Here is a 12,836-nt window from a genome sequence, read left to right on the forward strand (position 1 = left end):
CAATCATTAGTCCAGGCCCTTATCTCATCCCATCGTTTGATATTCACATACGGTGCAACGTTAAAGGTGTTTGAAAAGACAAGGCCTCATTCTAATTCACATTCTAGGGATCATTTAGACAGAAAGCAAAGATGCTGCCACCAGCACATGTACAGTTGCAAGAAAAAGTATGTGAACACCTTGGGATTACGTGGAGTTTTGCATGAATTGGGCATAAAATGTGCTCTGAACGTCATCTAAGTCACAACAATAGAAGAACACAGTCTGCTGAACATAATACTACACAAACATTAGATGTTGCCATGGTTTAATTGCACATAACATGTAAACATTCACATTGCAGGGAGGAAAAAGTATGTTAACTTTTGGACTTAATAACTGGTTGACCTTCCTTTTGCAGCAATAACCTCAACCAAACGTTTCCTGTAGTTGAAGATCAGACCTGCACAACGATCTGGAGTAATTTTGGACCACTCCTCTTCACAAAACTGTTTCAGTGTAGCAATATTCTTGGGGTGTCTGGTGTGAATCGCTCTCTTAAGGTCATGCCACAGCATTTCAATTGGATTGAGGTCAGGACTCTGACTGGTCCACTCCAGAAGGCATATTCTGTGCTGTTGCAGCCATTGTTTTGTTGAATTACTTGTATGCTTTGGGTCATTGTCCTGTTGCATCACCCATCCTCTGCGGAGCTTCAGTTGGCGGACAGATGGTCGTACGTTTTCCTGCAAAATGTCTTGATAAACTCTGGAATTCATTTTCCCATCAATGACAACAATCCGTCCAGGCCCTGAGGCAGCAAAGCAGCCCCAAACCATGATGCTCCCTCCGCCATGTTTTACAGTGGGGGTGAGGTTTGGATGTTGGTGTGCTGTGCCTTTTTTTCTCCACACATAGTGTTGTGTGTTCTTCCCAAACAACTCAATCTTGGTTTCATCTGTCCACAATATATTTTGCCAGTAGTGCTGTGGAACATCCAGGTGCTCTTTTGCAAACTTCAAACGTGCTGCAATATTCTTTTTGGACAGCAATGCCTTCCTCCGTGGTGTCCTCCCATGTACTCCATTCTTGTTTAATGTTTTCCTTATTGTAGATGTGTCAACAAAAATGTTAGCATGTGCCAGAGATTTCTGTAGGTCTTTAGCTGACACTCTGGGATTCTTCTTTACCTCATGCAGCATTCTGCGCTGTGCTCTTGCAGTCATTTTTACAGGACGACCACGCCTAGGGAGAGTAGCAACAGTGCTAAACTTTCTCCATTTGTAGACAGTCTGTCTTACCATTGACACATGAACATCAAGGCTTTTGGAGATACTTTTGTAACCCTTTCCAGCTTCATGCAAGTCAACAATTCTTGATCGTAGGTCTTCTGAGAGCTCTTTTCTGCGAGGCATGGTTCACATCAGACAGTGCTTCTTGAAACCAATAAACCCAAAACAGGTGTGTGTTTTTTAAGGGCAGGACAGCTATCAGCAACACATCCAATATCATCACACTGATTGGAGTCAAGGTTGGCTCACTCCTGGCTCCAATTAGCTCTGGGAGAAGTCATTAAGCTAGGGCCTCACAGTCTTTTTCCTCCCTGCACTGTGAATGTTTACATGTTATGTGCAATTAAACCATGGCAACATCTAATGTTTGTGTAATATTATGTTCAGTAGACTATGTTCTGCTATTGTTGTGACTTAGATGACATTCAGAGCACATTTTATGCCCAATTCATGCAAAACTCCACATAATCCCAAGGGGTTCACATACTTTTTCTTGCAACTGTATGTTAGGAAAGTCACACAGAGATCATGCAAATTCATTGCCGTGGCTGGGATTCAAACCGACGACCCTAGCGTTGTGAGGCAGCAGTGCTAACCACTAATCCATGGAGCTGTTGAGCACTAATTCTGCCTGTATTTCTGTGGTGTGAATCAACCCAAAGTCCCCGGGCAAGGTCAGTATAACTAGCCAGATATCTCCAATGTGACACAAATGTTGTGCTATGTTGCCAATTTAGATGTATGTTGGTTCTATGTATCCCAATACAAAGGATTACAATACTAATACAGGCGTACCTCAGTTTACCAACGCCTCGGTTAACGTAATTTTCGATTTATGAATGAAAATCCATTGAAAATAATGCCTCGGTTTACACAATTGTTAATAATTTTTTTTTCGCAATACAAAGTGTATGTCAGCGCTGATTTTCAAATGCAAATTCCAGCCTTTTTTTTTCCTCACTATAGTTCACAAGGTTAGAAGTCACTTTCCCCAAAGTTACAGAAAACTTTGTATCTTTTAATAAACTCAAAGTAAACATTGTTTCCTTCAGGGATATAAATTCCAAGAAAACTTTCTCTTTTAGCTGGGGGAAGTGACAGGTGACTTTCTGAGCTATAGTGAAGGAAAAAAAAGGGAGAATTACATTTAAAAACCAGCACCATAATAAATAAACACGGCATGGGGTCCTCCCTCCCATCCACACCAAGCCCTTCGGGTCTGGTATGTATCTTAAGGGGTAACTCCACACCAAAATGTAAAAAAGAAAACGGCGTGGGGTTCCATCCACACCAAGCCCTTCAGGTCTGGCATGGATATTAAGGGGTAACTCCATGCCGAAATTTAAAAAAAACTGCGTGTGGTTTCCCTTAAAATCCATACCAGACCCTTATTCGAGCATGCAGCCCGGCAGGTCAGGAAAGGAGGGGGTGATGAGCGAGCGCCCCCTCCTGAACCATACCAGGCCACATGCCCTCAACATAGGGGGGTGCTTTGGAGAAGGGGGGCTTCCCCCCCCAAAGCACCTTGTCCCCATGTTGATGGGGACAGGGCCTCTTCCCCACAACCCTGGCCGGTGGTTGTGGGGGTCTACAGACGGGGGGCTTATCAGAATCTGAAAGCCTCCTTCAACAAGGGGGGCCCCAGATCCCAGCCCCCCCCCCCCCACGTGAATGAGTCTGCGGTACTAATTCACAAAAAAAGCAAAAGTGTAGTGTAAAAAAAACACAGTACAGGGTCTTTGACAAGTCCTTTAATAAAACAATTTCCCCCGAAGTATATCCAACGTCAATCACGGCGACCCGAAAAAAGAAGAAAAAAAGCTCCGCTTTAGACTGAGGCTAGCTGCCTTATGCAGTGAGTCTCTCTCTGACAGTTCTTAAATAGGTAAGGGGCGGGGCCAGCCAGGGACATCAAGCATGTGATCCCACCCCATATGACATCAATGATGTCACATGGGGCGGGGTCACTCGGATGATGTCCCCGGCTGGCCCCACCCCTTACCTATTTAAGAACTGTCACCCTGTCTCTCCACTGAGGCTAACCAGCTTTATGCAGGAGACAGGCTGACAGTTCTTAAATAGGTAAGGGGTGGGGCCAGCTGGGGACATCAAGCATGTGACATGGGGCGGGGTCACTTGGATGATGTCCCCGGCTGGTCCCGCCTCTTACCTATTTAAGAACTGTCAGAGAGAGACTCACTGAATAAGGCTGGTAGCCTCTGTCTAGAGCGGAGCTTTTTTTTAATTCTTTTTTCGGGTCGTCGTGATTGACGTTGGATCTACTTCGGGGGACATTGTTTTATTAAAGGACTTGTCAAAGACCCTGTACTGTGTTGTTTTTACACTACACTTTTGCTTTTTTTGTGAATCAGTAGCGGGACCATGTACTGCATACTCATTCACGTGGGGAGGGCGGGATCTGGGGGCCCCCTTGTTAAAGGGAGCTTCCAGATTCTGATAAGCCCCCCGCCCGCAGACCCCCACAACCACCGGCCAGGGTTGTGGGGAAGAGGCCCTGTCCCCATCAACATGGGGACAAGGTGCTTTGAGGGGGAGCCCCCCCTGCCCCAAAGCACCCCCCCATGTTGAGGGCATGTGGCCTGGTATGCTTCAGGAGGGGGGGGGCGCTCACCCCCCCCTTTCCTAACCTGCTGGGCTGCATGCTCAGATAAGGGTATGGTATGGATTTTGGGGGGGACTCCACACTGTTTTTTTTTAAATTTCGGCGTAGAGTTACCCATTAATATCCATACCAGACCTGAAGGGCTTGGTATGGATCGGAGGGGGGACCCCACGCTGTTTTTTTTTTTTTTTTTTTTTAATTGCAGACTTTTATTTTTACATTCAGCTGTCAAAATAAATATTATCTAGACCTTCGAAATAAGTAAAATCATTACAGAAATAATTATAAATATAATATTATAAATTATAAATATAATTATAAATATAAGAAACAAAAATAGAATCAATAGAACTAAGGAAATCAAATTAGAATACATAAAGATATGCCTAGTGCTGTTTGTTAAACACAGTAGACGCGACCGAGTGCTGTCTGTCAGTGGACTCCACACAGAGATTTACTACTGAACAGCGGCTAAAAAGCAAGCACCCACAGAGGACGTCTAAAATGTGTTCTGCACATGCGCATTTACAGTTGTGTTCAAAATAATATCAGTCAGACATCGCTAACCTGATCAATCACTGTTTTTGGTAGAAATGATATTTCTACATGGCAAATAATTTACTAGCAGGTGTAGTAGAGTAATAGAAATCCGACAGACCCAATAGTCATGACATGCATGCTGCTGATTCTGTGCAATTGAATCACTAATTGAAAGGGGCATGTTCAAAATAATAGCAGTGTGGAGTTCTATTAGTGAGGTCATTCATTTTTTGAAAAATAGGTGGCAATTATTGCCCTTATTTAAGGAAGGAAGGCAGCAAATGTGGTACATGCTGGTTACGGTGCATTTCTCTCTGAAATTCTGAGGAAAATGAGTTGCTCCAGACATTGTTCAGAAGAACAGCGTACCTTGAGTAAAAAGTTGATTGGAGAAGGGGAAAACATATAAAGAAGTGCATAAAATGATAGGCTGCTCAGCTAAAATGATCACAAATGCTTTAAAATGGCAACCAAAACCTGAAAGACGTGGAAGAAAGGGAAAAACTACCATTCGAATGGATAGAAGAATAGCCAAAATGGCAAGGACTCAGCCAACAATCAGCTCCAGGAAGATCAAAGAAGGTCTAAAGTTACCTGTGAGTACTGTTACAATTAGAAGACACCTATGTGAAGCCAAGCTATCTGCAAGAAGCCCCCGTAAAGTCCCACTGTTGAAAAAAAAGACGTGCTGAAGAGGTTACAATTTGCCAAAGAGCACATTGACTGGCCTAAAGAGAAATGGCGCAACATTTTGTGGACTGATGAAAGTAAGATTGTTCTTTTTGGGTCTAGTGGCCGGAGACAGTTTGTCAGACGACCCCCAAACACTGAATTCAAGCCACAGTACACTGTGAAGGCAGTGAAGCATGGTTGCGCAAGCATCATGATATGGGGATGTTTCTCATGCTACGGTGTTGGGCCTGTTTATCGCATACCAGGGATCATGGATCAGTTTGAATACATCAGAATACTTGAAGAGGTCATGCTGCCTTATGCTGAAGAGGAAATGCCCTTGAAATGGGTGTTCCAACAAGACAACAACCCCAAACACACCAGTAAATGTGCAACATCTTCGTTCCAAAACTACAAGATTGACGTTATGGAGTGGCCAGCCCAATCCCTGGATCTTAATCCAATAGAAAACTTGTGGGTGACATAAAAAATGCAGTTTCTGAGGCAAAACCAAGAAATAGAGAACTGTGGAATGTAGTCCAATCATCCTGGGCTGGAATACCTGTTCACAGGTGCCAGAAGTTGGTTGACTCCATACAACACAGATGTACAGCAGTTCTCAGAAACAGTGCTTATACAACTAAATATTAATAAAGTGATTTAAAGGAAAGCAAAATCTTCAAACATTTTTCAGTTTATATAGTGAATGTTTGAGTTTGTAAAGAAGAATGCAAACACTGCTATTTTTTTGAACTGTCTAATATTCACTTTTCTTCAATTTTTTTAGAGGAATAACACAAATTTGATATATTTTTCTTCATGTTTTGATTTGGAATAGAATGTGTAGTGTTCCCAATGCATTTGTGTGTATGGAAATAAAAGCTATTAGAAGGATTTTGAGCTTTATTCACTTTTTTTCAACACACTGCTATTATTTTGAACACAACTGTATATCGGACAAATATACTGCACAAGCGTTTAGTTCTTCACTGTGTCGACTTGCTTAAAAAAAACTTTTTAACACATTTTAATTTTTTTTTGGAAATGACAGATATTGTTGAAAGTGAAGTCCTGATATTTGGCAAAGCAAATTTCAATGTGAACATGTTTCTGCAGTGATTTTTCATGTTGTTAGATGTGCCTCTTAGCAAGTCTGCTTTTTGAGTCTGATTCCTGATCTGTGTCTCGTTAGTAAATTTGATTTGGCGTCTACTTGGACGCTTCTCTTTAGTAAATCTCTTAGCGGGTAAAAGTAGACGGTCGCTAGTAAAAATTAGACGTTCGCCCATGGAAATGCGCCTAGGCACAATAGTAAATCAGGGCCTTTGTGTTCAAATGAAAAAAATCTGTATTTTTGCTAGGAAATTACTACGAACCCTCAAACATTATATATTTTTTTAAAGAAGACACCCTAGTGAATAAAATGGTGGGTGCTGAAATTTTTTATGTCACATAGTACTTGCGCAGGGATTTTTAAAACGCAAATTTTTTTAAAAAAATACACTTTTAATTTTAATGCACAAAAACACAATATATTGGCCAATTATTTGGTAACTCATAAAAGATGAGTAAATAGATACTAAACATGACATGCTTTAAAATTGCGCATGCCCTTTGCAATGGCGACAAACTGCAGACATTTTTAATATCCATAGGCAACGCTTTAAAAGCCTTTACAAGCTATCATTTTAGATTTACAGAGGAGTTCTGGTGCTAGAATTACTGCCCTTGATTTGATGTTCGTGGTGATACCTGACATGCATGGTGCAATCGCTGTTTACATACCAGCACAGGGTCAACGTTCGTGCATGCAGGTGCGCATGCGTGTGAGAGGGCAAGGGTGCTTTATTTATTTATTTTTTTTAAGTTATTTTGATTTTTTTATTATTTTTACACTGTCCCTTTCAAGTTTGTTTTTTAATCACTTTTAATGCTATCACAGGGAATGCAAATATCCCTTATAACTTCAATGGGCATTGTCATGTATTCTTTTGTGAGAAATCTGGGGTCTATCATACTCTAGATATCTCCTCTGCCCTTACATTATCTAATCTCACCAAGATTGGTGTGATCAGATGCTTTCCCAATTTACAAATGGCGCTGTTTATATCCTGCGAAACTGAAATGATGAAATGCTTGTAGCTTCCGATTTCTTAGACTATAGAGATGATTGGCACCTTTCTGGTCTCCAATCAGCTCTATGGTCAGCTGGTAGAAACACCGGCTGCATTCTCAGGTTTCCCTGATGGCACGGGACTGCCCGAGAAGGCCGTGGAAGGCAGCGGGGGAGAGGGGGCATCTTCTCCCACTGCTTGTAAAAGCAATCCTGCAGCTAATTAGCCACTAGGATTGCTTTTACATGAAAGCCCGTCACCGGCTGCAGCTTCAGGCATCATCCTGGTATAACCACTCAAAGTCCAGTGATGTACCAGTATGTCGCTTGTCCTTGTTGGGTATATATGCTATGTTCCTTTTTTTTAATGCAGCCTGTGGGCTGAATGAAAAAAAGAGAAGAAATCTCTGCCAGAAAAAGTGTGTGGTATGCCCACCATTATAATACCTCCCTGCATCCACCCACTTCTAATAGTAGGCACACATGAAAAGTGGCAACAAATATTATAAAATATATATGCCGAAGTATAGGGGCCATCCACCCACTGGCCACCCCAGATCCCCATGCTTCAGCATATATGCTCTTTTTTTTTAACTGTGGATAAAAAATCTCATCTAACAGCACTGCACAAGCCTAATTATGTATATTCTGAGAGCAAGACCCTGTTGCTGTCAGAATAAACAAGTCGGCGCTGCAGTTGAATGACATTTCTGCAAAGAAAATAGCAATGGTTAACAATATAACAGTAACTCAATAAAACAACTTTTTATTGAAATATTTGCCAGAAAAAAGTGTGTGGTATGCCCACCATTAGAATATACCTCCCTACATCCACCCACTTCTAATGGTGGGCACACATGAAATGTGCCAACAAAGATTATAAAATATATATGCCGAAGCATAGGGGGCCATCCACCCACTGGGCACCCCAGGCCCCCATGCTTTGGCATATATGTGCTTTTTAACTGTGGATGAAAAATCTCATCCAACAGTGCTGCCCACACTGATTTGGATGAGATTTTCCTCACACAAGTTCCTGTTGCTTTCAGAATAAACAGGTCGGCGCTGCAGCTGAAAGCATTCCTGCAAAGAAAACAGCAATGGTTAACAATAAAACAGTAACAATAAAGCAGTAAAAGTGTAACAGTAGAACAGTAACAATGACAAAAACAAACTACAATTATTTTTGGTTTTTAAATTTTTTTGTAATCTGTAACTTTTTAAAACAGATTATAGGGTCTCTCCAAATGCGATAGCCAGTTTCCTGACTACTTAACATCTTTCGAGATGTGTATTTATGTACCCTGAACTGTGCCGTGCTGTACCCTATACTAATACTCCACTAGTGTATGGTAGCGATGGAAGCCGTCCATGATGCAGAGGCCAGGACAGGAGGGACAAAAAAAAGCGGCCGTCATGCCTAACTCCATGTCTGCTACAGACATGACATCTTTTTTGGGGGTTCCTCTGAGTTGGGGTACCAGGAATGGCATCGGGAAAATGCCTCTCATGCAGCCAGCTAACTTCATTTGAGTTGGGAGTTTGGGCCACAGCACCTTCTGGATACAAAAGGGCCGTGATGATCTCTTCCTGGAATTTTAGGAAGGATCCACTATGTCCAGTTGCTTTGTAAAGCACAAAAGCATTATATAGAGCCAATTGAAATAAATAAACAGACACTTGTTTGTACCAGCGTCTGGCTTTTCGGGAAACTATGTACGGCTTCATCATCTGGTCGTTGAAGTCCACCCCTCCCATGTTAAGGTTATAATTGTGGACACAGAGGGACTTCTCAACAACACCAGCTGCCGTGGTAATTTGGATGGTCGTGTCTGTGTGAATGGAAGACAGGACGAAAACATCCCGTTTGTCCTTCCACTTCACTGCGAGCAATTCCTCCTTTCTCAAGCAGGCTTTTTCCTCCTTTCTAAGATGGGTATTTACAAGCCGTTGGGGGAAGCCCCGGCGATTAGGTCTCACAGTGCCACATACGCCAATTTCACAATTGTACAAATATCTAAATCAGTGGTTCTTAACCTTTTTGGAGGTACTGAACCCCACCAGTTTCATATGCGCATTCACCGAACCCTTCTTAATTTGAAAAATAAAATATGATTTTTAAAATTCAAAACATAGGTATATATTTATACATAGGTGCACAAAATGAACAAAACCATTAAGAACAAAGAACAAAACCATTAAAACATGATTTTCACACAAAAACAAAATAATGAATATTTACCGCAAATCAGTGTGACTTCTGCTGTTGTCTTTCAGAGGCCAGTTCAGAAATGCGCAGCATTACCTTGGCAAGTGCCACTCTCATGTCATTTTCGCAACAAAGTCTGTTCCTTTTCTTCGTCTTTATGTCCAGCATCCTCGAAAAGGATTGCTCGCAAAGATATGTTGTAACAAACGGTATGAAAATTCATCCCCCATAGTAATTCATCCCCCATATAGTAATTCATCCCCCATATAGTAATTCATCCCCCATAGTAATTCATCCCCCATATAGTAATTCATCCCCCATATAGTAATTCATCCCTCATAGTAATTCATCCCCCATATAGTAATTCATCCCCCATATAGTAATTCATCCCCCATAGTAATTCATCCCCCCATATAGTAATTCATCCCCCATATAGTAATTCATCCCCCCTATAGTAATTCCTTCCCCATATAGTAATTCATCCCCCATATAGTAATTCATCCCCCATAGTAATTCATCCCCCATATAGTAATTCATCCCCCATAGTAATACATCCCCCATATAGTAATTCATCCCCCATATAGTAATACATCCCCCATATAGTAATTCATCCCCCATATAATAATTCATCCCCCATATAGTAATTCATCCCCCATAGTAATACATCCCCCATATAGTAATTCATCCCCCATATAGTAATTCATCCCCCATATAGTAATACATCCCCCATATAGTAATACATCCCCCATATAGTAATTCATCCCCCATATAATAATTCATCCCCCATATAGTAATTCATCCCCCCTATAGTAATTCATTCCCCATATTAATTCATCCCCCATATTAAGTCCTCAAGTCCCCCCTGTGTCAATTCACTTACCTTTGCTCCGCGCGTTCCTCTCGCTGTATTCCCGCGCCGTTCCGGTCTTCAGGGCGGACTGTGAGAGGAGCCTAGCTCCTCTCACGTTCGTCACGCTGCCCCGCCTACACACATCCTGACAGCCAATCACTGGCTATCAGGATGTGAGTGGCAGCGAGACTGGCCAATCATTGCATTTGAGTCCCTGCCGCCCGAGAGGAGGGAGGGGAGCGGGCGCCCGGCACACAAGAGCCGCGGCTTGCCGACCACTGGGCTAAGCGATGTTGCGTGACCACCTGCAGCCAATGATGGACAAGCAGGCATGTCATCACAAATCATATGAGTCGGGTGTGGGTCTCCTCCGCCGAACCCCCGAGACTGACTAACCGAACCCCTGGGGTTCGATCGAACCCAGGTTAAGAACCACTGATCTAAATAGTGGCATGCTTGAATAAAATTTGTCCATGTATAAGTGGTACGCCGTATGGAAAAAGGGTGGGCACATACATAGTTTGGTCACTTCAGCATAAGTCAATTAGTAGAAGTGTCAATGAAAGGCCCTTTGGGTTTGTCAGGTACCTGTATAGTGAGCCTGAGGTGAAGAGAAAGTCTTCTTGCACAGCATCGGCTTGAGGGCTAATGGTAGTGCAACTGCAGCCACAGGAGCACGATGAGGCATGAGTGCCTGTGATCAGTCCAGTAGTCCGTGTGTCAGCCATACTCAGCAGGCATATATAGCAGCAGGGCAGGCTGGTGGCAGATGACCTGGCACAGAGCTTAGCTGGCAGCAGACTGTGGGTGTGCAGTAGGAAACAGGATCCAGATGTGGACTTGCAAGACTGAAGAGATGCAGCAGGTAGGATGAGAAGATGCAAGGTCAGAAGAACCGGGTCAGCAACAGTCTGGCAGATCAGGCATAGATGTAGGCAGAAGAACAGTTGGGTCAGAAGGCTTAGTCAGCAGCAGAAGATCAGACAGGAACAGGAGGCAGAGGAAAAATCCAAAGACAAGCCCGGGTTCAGGGCAGGTAGCAGACAAGCAGAGGTCAGGAACAAGCTGGTACAGTATCAGAGGTCAAGCACAAGAATCAAAAACACCACACCGAAGCTGTAGACCAAACAGCAATGAGATAATACTGCAGCTTTTTTAAATAACCCCTTTGGCACCAGCATTAGTGACAGGCATACGCCTGGTTGCGCACTTCTATGCCCAAGTCCATGCTCATTTGCCTGGCCAGTTGTTGGTCTATGCATGCCCATATTGATGTGCCGCAAACTTTCACCTGTATTATGGACAAGCCTTCCTTGACAGGATTGATGAGGGTAGAACACTGATTTGGGCCTAAAGCTGTGTGTATAATACTATTGTTCAAAATAGCTTCCGTGACAGTTGTCAATGCATTATTTTCTGCTACTAGTACTACTAGTAATCCTGCAGCTTTTAAATAATTTATCAAGCAACATAATTTTCACACATTGTCCTTCAAATTGATTATATTTAACCACTTTTCGCCCACCCACAGTACTTTTACTGTGGACAGGCAGCACTGCCAGGCTTAGCAACGTAATTATACGTTGCTGGGCACATGCGCACTGGTGCTCCACTCCCGTAATCACTGTGTTCACAGGGCACAGCGGGTTACAGTTCCCAGTACCCAGCAGGATTGAGTAACTGGGGGATCATGTGATCACTGTGATCACAATGTCAACAAAGCTGTTATGAGTGAACATAATTCATAACAGCTGTGATTCCATAGTGATGTTGTGATTGGCCCACAGCTATCACATGGTACCTGAGCCAATCACAACACCTTGTACCATGTGATAGCTGTGGGCCAATCACAGCATCTGTTGTATTACACTATTTGATTTATTATTATTTCTCTGTGACCATCACTTGTTTATTATCGCTCTGTGTCTTTAAGCTGTCTTCTTCTGTCTAAGCTGAGCTCTTTGTCTCACCGTACTTGTGTATACTCCTCCCCCCTTGCCTCTCACTGTAATCATTCCACTGTATCCTGTCTTACGGAATGAATCTTTCCATGAGGCTACAACATTAACATTTTTCTACCTATGATTATTCTCCATTAAATGGAACATTCAAATGGGTTTCCTCATCTGACTTCCTCAACATGTGAGTTTATTCATTGAGTTAAACTGTCTGAACCGATGCAAGGGATAAATTCAACACCACGTGGTATAGCTGTATACAATTCCTGGAGATAAAGTTTATGGCCTGGTAGTTAAGTCAAAATAGTAGAAAAAGCAAAGTTACAGCCTAATTACAAGATTCCTGGGTGACAGTAATGATACTGACAAGATTTATTGCTTTCATTGCAAAGCAAGAAGACAGCACCTGTAAGTCTCTGGCTGTCTGGCTTCCTGCTTGTTATCTCTCAGTCATTATCTGCTTCTGTCAACATGAGTTATAAGGGCTCCATCTGTGAAGAGATGTCACACACAGCAGACCAAGAATCTGATCCAGCTGTGTTACCCAAACGCTCACTTAAACCAACTTAGAAAATTATGGAAAATGATTTAACTTTAAGA

At 42.6% G+C, this 12,836-nt stretch overlaps 1 protein-coding gene across 2 annotated transcripts in view; it reads left to right on the top strand.

Moving 5' to 3' along the window:
• Positions 1-12,836, top strand: part of FLT3LG (fms related receptor tyrosine kinase 3 ligand) — a 330,147-nt gene that overhangs the window by 191,316 nt on the left and 125,995 nt on the right. The window lies entirely within an intron of this gene.

The sequence above is a fragment of the Staurois parvus genome, unplaced genomic scaffold (genome assembly GCF_062004578.1).
Source record: "Staurois parvus isolate SC_StPar_1 unplaced genomic scaffold, SC_StPar_1.0 ptg000465l, whole genome shotgun sequence".
Lineage (NCBI taxonomy): Eukaryota > Metazoa > Chordata > Amphibia > Anura > Ranidae > Staurois > Staurois parvus.